This window comes from Pan troglodytes, chromosome 4 (assembly GCF_028858775.2).
Source record: "Pan troglodytes isolate AG18354 chromosome 4, NHGRI_mPanTro3-v2.0_pri, whole genome shotgun sequence".
In the NCBI taxonomy this organism is placed as follows: Eukaryota; Metazoa; Chordata; class Mammalia; order Primates; family Hominidae; genus Pan; species Pan troglodytes.
In genome coordinates, this window is record NC_072402.2 from 30772529 (window position 1) to 30778528 (window position 6000).

Below are 6000 nucleotides of genomic sequence, written 5' to 3' on the forward strand. Positions count from 1 at the left end.
TGGGCCTTTATTTCTGGGTTCTCTAACCTGTTCAGTTAGTCTATGTATCCATTTTTTGTACCAGTATCATGCTGTTTTGGTTACTGTAGCTCTGTAGTATAGATTGGTGTTGGGTAGTATGATTTCTCTAGCTTCATTCTTTTCACTTAGGATTGCTTTGGATATTCAGGTTCTTTATTGATTCCCTATGAATAGTTTATTTTAATTCTGTGAAAAATGACTTTCACAGTTGGATAGGAATAGAATAGAACCTGTAAATTGTTTTTGGCCATATGACCATTTTAACCATATTGATTTTTATTTTTCAGGGTCATGGAACTTTTTTATTTTATTGTGTCATCTCTGATTTTTGTCAATAGTGATTTGTAATTCTCATTGTCACATCCTTGGTTAGCTATATTTCTAGGTATTTTATTCTTTTTTTGGCTATTGTAAATGAGATTCTTGATTTAGTTCTCAGCTTCGACATTATTGGTGTATAGAAATGCTACTGATTTTTGAACATTAACTTTGTATCCTAAAACTTTACTGAAGTGATTAGGTCTAGGAGCCTTTGGGCAGAGACTGTGGGGTTTTCTAGGTGTAGAATTATATCATCTGTAAAGAGAGATTGTTTGACTGTCTCTCTTCCTGTTTGGGTGCCTTTTACTTTTTTCTCTTGTGCGATTGCTCTGGCTAAGACTTCCAGTACTACACTGAATAGGAGTGGTGAGAGTGAGCATCTTTGTCTTGTTTCAGGCCTCAGGGGAATGCTTTCACCTTTTGTCTGTTCAGTATGATGATGACTGTGGCTTTGTCATAGATGGCTCTTATTTTGAGGTGTTCCCTTGATGACTAATTTGTTGTTTTTTAAAACAGGAAGTGATGTTGAATTTTGTTGAAAGCCTTTTCTGAGTCTATTGAGATGATCATGTGGTTTTTGTTTTTAGTTGTGTATGACATCAGTCACATATATTTATTTGTGTATGTTGAACTAACTTTGCATCCCAGGAATTAAAGCCTACATAATCATGGTGGATTAGCTTTTTGATGTGCTTCCGAATTCTATTTGGTAGTATTTTGATGATAATTTTTGCATATGTGTTCATCAAGGATATGAAATTTTTCTTTCTCTTAGTGTCTCTGCCAGGTTTTAGTATCAGAATGATGCTGGGCTCATAGAATGAGTTAGGAAAGAGTCCCCTCGCTTTGATTTTCTGGAATAGTATCAGTAAGATTGGTATCAGCTCTTCTTTATACAACCGGTAGAATTCAGTTGTGAATCTATCTGGCCCAGGGATTTTTCTGGTTGGTAGGCTTTTTGGTACTGATACAATTCCAGAACTCATTATTGGTCCGTTCAGGTATTCAATTTCTTCCTGATTCAATCTTAATAGGTTATATGTTTCTAGGAATTTATCCATTTTTTTTAGCTTTTATTGTTTGCGTAAATAGGTATTCATAATTGTCTCTGATAGTTTTTTTTTTTTTTTTGGTTTGTTTGTTTGTATTTCTATGGGATCAGCAGTAATGTCATTTCGGACTGTGTTTATTGAGAGCTTCTCCCTTCTTTAAATTAACCTAGCTAGTAGTATATCAAACTTATTTGTTCTTTTAAATAACCAGCTTTTGATTTCATTGATCTTTTATAGGCATTTTCACATCTCAGTTTTGTTCAGTTCAGCTCTGATTTTGGCTATTTCTTTTCTTTTGCTAGGTTTGGTGTTGGCTTACTCTGGTTATTGTATTTCCTGTAGGTGTGATATTAGGTTGTTAATTTGAGATCTTTCTAACTTTTTGATGTAGGCATTTAGTGCTATAAACTTTCCTCTTACCATTGGTTTGGCTGTGTCCCAAGATTCTGGTATATTGTATCTTTGTTTTCATTAGTTTCCAAGAATTTGTTAATTTCTGCCTTAATTTTATTCTTTACCCAAAGTCATTCAGGAGCAGATTGTTTAATACCTGTGTAATTGTGTGATTTTATGCTTTGTTGTCAAGTGCATACACACTTAGGATTTTTATATTTTTTGTGAAATTGACCCCTTTATTATTGGACCTCTGCAAGTAATGGTAGACAAGAAAATTCAATGCATAGGGAAGACATATCTTGGCCACATGTTAATAGCAGGTATTAGGTAAATGGTCCCACCTACATGTAAAGGCTCTGAGAAATGTCTAGGAGGATGCAAAGGAGATAATATCATGGCTATTGAGAAATAAATCACTATTAACTTTGTCTCTTTTGTGTTTTTGGAAACACTCTCAAGCTGAACACTGAATTGCCAATTCAATTTTATGTTCATGTAATCTGTGTTTAACTGTATCCATTATATTTTGATATTGATAATCCTTTTTTCTGAATATAGTCTTGGTTGGTATTTGGAAGTTTTCTACTATGCAATGTCCTCTTGGTTATCATTGAAAATCTAAGTTAAATATTTTACAAATTGTTTAATGTCATACTATAAGTTTGCTTTCTTCATGAATATTATTTCCAGTTTCTTAGAATGAGCCAATCCTTTCAATGTTGTGTGCCTTTTATGTGCCTCTTAATTTGTTTTTCTTTTAAATTTAATATAGAGAAACTGACATTTTTTGAAGAAATTAGTTAAATAAATTGTAGAGGCCACTGCTCAAATATTTTTATTTTTCAAAAACTTGAAACAGAATAGGTTTGTTTCTGTAATTTTATTTTGCACCTTCAAGATTTTAAGTGTGTGTAACATCTGAAAATTTTAGGCTTTTTCTCTTATTTCACATTTATTTTTCCTTGATAATTTCAATGAAATTTTTACAAAACGGGAAGCAAATACTTAGCTTCAAATCATTATCTTATGACTGGGTCACTTTTAAAATATCTTTCACATTTATAAATGTATATACTTTAAATAGCAAATGTCTTCTGGCTTTTTATTCATTTGGTGTTTCTCTTAGTCTGCGTTGTGCTACTATAACAGAATAGCATAGACTGAGTAATTTATAATGAACAGGAATTTATTTCTCACAGTTCTTGAGGCTGGGAAGTCCAAGATTAAGCTGACAGCATTTGGCATTGGCTTTCTTGCTGCAACACAGCATGGCAGAAGTTCATCACATGGTGAAAAGACAAGGAGAGGGACAGATCGAGAGAGAACAGGGGACTCAAACTGCCCCTTTCGTTATAAACCCACTCCTGAGATAACAAGTATACTCCCACTCTAATGGCCTTAATCCATTCACTCCACACTCAAGGCCTAATCACCTAATCATCAGGCCCCACTTTCCAATACTGTTGCACTGAGGATTACATTTCCAACACATGCTTGTCTGGGGGACACATTCAACCCATAGCAGTGTTTTTAAAGCAGGGTGGCACTTCACTTATTTATTTTTTTGTATAAGAATAACTATGTACAATTCTGTACTGATTGACATTAGGCCTGGTTACATACATTGACCACCTAAGTAAGAGTTGCTTAAGAAAACTCATACATGAATGTTTTTCTCATGTAACAAGAATATTGATAAGTTTACTTAACAATAAAAATATCAATATTCTTGTTACACGAGAAAGGGTTAAATTGTAGTTAAATAAATTGTCACGTTTAGGTTGAGCCTCCTTCTTCATGAAATCATGTTCATTAACATTTCTGTTCTGCTCATATGGAAGATGCCATTCTTGCCCTAATGGACTGAGCATGAGAACTGCATTTTACACAGGAAGAAGAGGAATGAAGTCAAAGCAAAAAAATGATAAAATAGTTAAGACTATGTCTCAAATCAATTTGCTTAGCTAATAAAAACATAGAGTATATATTCTACAAAATAGTACAGTAGGATTATTAGAGAAATAAGCAACATTAAATTCCTCTCTAACAATACTCTAGTAAAAAGCTAGTTATTTGATCATCATCTCTAGTATATAGTTTATTTCCTGGTGAAGGAAAAATAAATTATCCATTTTTAGAAAATGTAGTGTGTGACTTGCTATTTTATATTTGTCATTGTTTTTCAACTTATGCTATCTCAAGATATTCTGATATAACACTGTAATTATCTGGCTAAACTCATAATGTAGATTATCAACTTGCTAAGCTAGTTAATATACTTTTAATTTTATAATGGATATGTAGCAATATAAATTTAAGGAAGATAAAAGTAATTTTTAGAATGCTACATTACTCTCACAAAAAAACTTTCTTCATGTTCTTATTTCTCTTCTTGCCAGTAGACTCTACAACACAATCTAAAATTTAAATGACAATGTAATTTATGTTATGTCTTGTTAAGGAATACAACAATTTTTTGGGTATATCGTTTTACTTCTAAGGAGCTTGAAGGGAACCTATGTTCAAATTACACAGACGATATCAACTATTTTTGAAAGTTTCTGAAACCAGCCAGGCCTGGTGGCATGCACCTGTCATCCCAGCTACTCGGGAGACTAAGATAGGAGGATTACTTGAGCCCAGGAGGTAGAGCTGTGATTGTACCTCTACACTCCAACCTGAGGGACAGAGCAAGACCCTGTCTCAATTAAAAATAATAATAATAATAATAACAAACAAACATCCTGAAACCAACCATTATTCATATTTCCTCTGGTGCTAAATTTGAAACAATGTCATTAAAAAGAAAGGTCCTGTAGATTGTAAATAATATTTTCCACTAATTCCAGAAAAAAATTTTATATATATATGGATATATCATATGTTTATATTATGTGTTTTACAGAAAGGAACTATCCCAGTCTTAAATTTGAAAATGTTGTGTGCATATATTATATTATATGTATGTTGTATATGTGTTTAAGATTTGATAGAGAGATGATCATAAAATCATTAATATTCATTAGTAAACGATAAGGTGAGGGTCTATACTGATAATATTATCTTAGTCACTGAGTGATAATTATGTACAAAATAAAACTTTAACTTCACTAAGAAAGGACTCAAAATACATGGCCTTTATAATTTTTTTTTTTTGCTTATCCGCATGTGAGTTTCCAAACTGAATCATGTTACTAGACACATAACAGTGAATGAATCATTTGAACTCTTTAAAACTTAGATTCCATTATTTTCAAATTGGAATGTCAATTATATTTATCTGTATGTTATTTTGAGAATTCATTAAAATCAACAAAGTATCAAATACAGTTCCTGGCACACAATAAATCTTTTATAAATGTTAGTAATTATCTATTTTTCATACTTTAGGTTCTACCTCTCCTTTTTTTATAATTTTCATGTTTTTATTATTGCCATAGTAATTATTATAATTATTCCTATTGTGATTCAAACTCCCCACCTAGAAATTATTTATCCTACACATGATCATGTAGGATAATCTTATTTTATACTACAGAAAATAATCCTATTTTTTCTTATTACAAAATAATAAGGAAAAATATAAAATAATTATCTTCTGTAGGATAAATAATAATTTAGCCTATATGACCAGCTATTAAAAGGTAGAAACCAAAAGAAGTTTTTATAATTAAATTCTTACAAACCATAAATTCATAAATGATAACATTGGGATTTGAACAACCAAAACCAGTTTCTTTTCTGGCACAAATCACCGTATGTAATACAGTGGAAATCAAATCAGATAAATGTAAAAAACACAATGCAGATTTAGCTTTCCATGAGTTCTATTAAGATACATTGGCAAGACTATTCATTAGCATTTATAAAAATCTGAACAGCACTTTTATGACTTAGAATTCTTATCTCAGAGAATAAAAACACAGAAGTACTTAGAAACTATCTTTTATTGTTTATTTTCTCTTGTAATTTCAACAAATAGTAGGTGGACTAGTGAATATATATTGCAGAAAGACACACTTGTACTGAAGAAGAAGGTAAATATGTCAAGCCAACAGAACCATTTGGAGCATTCAGCTCCATCTAAGAAGGTAGTGTATTTTCGTAAAATGTTCAAGCAAATAATTGAACAGAAACAGTAACTTCTCTATCTAGTATTTGAATTCTTTCCAACACAACTTAGATTTATTTCCTTTAAAAGACTATCTCT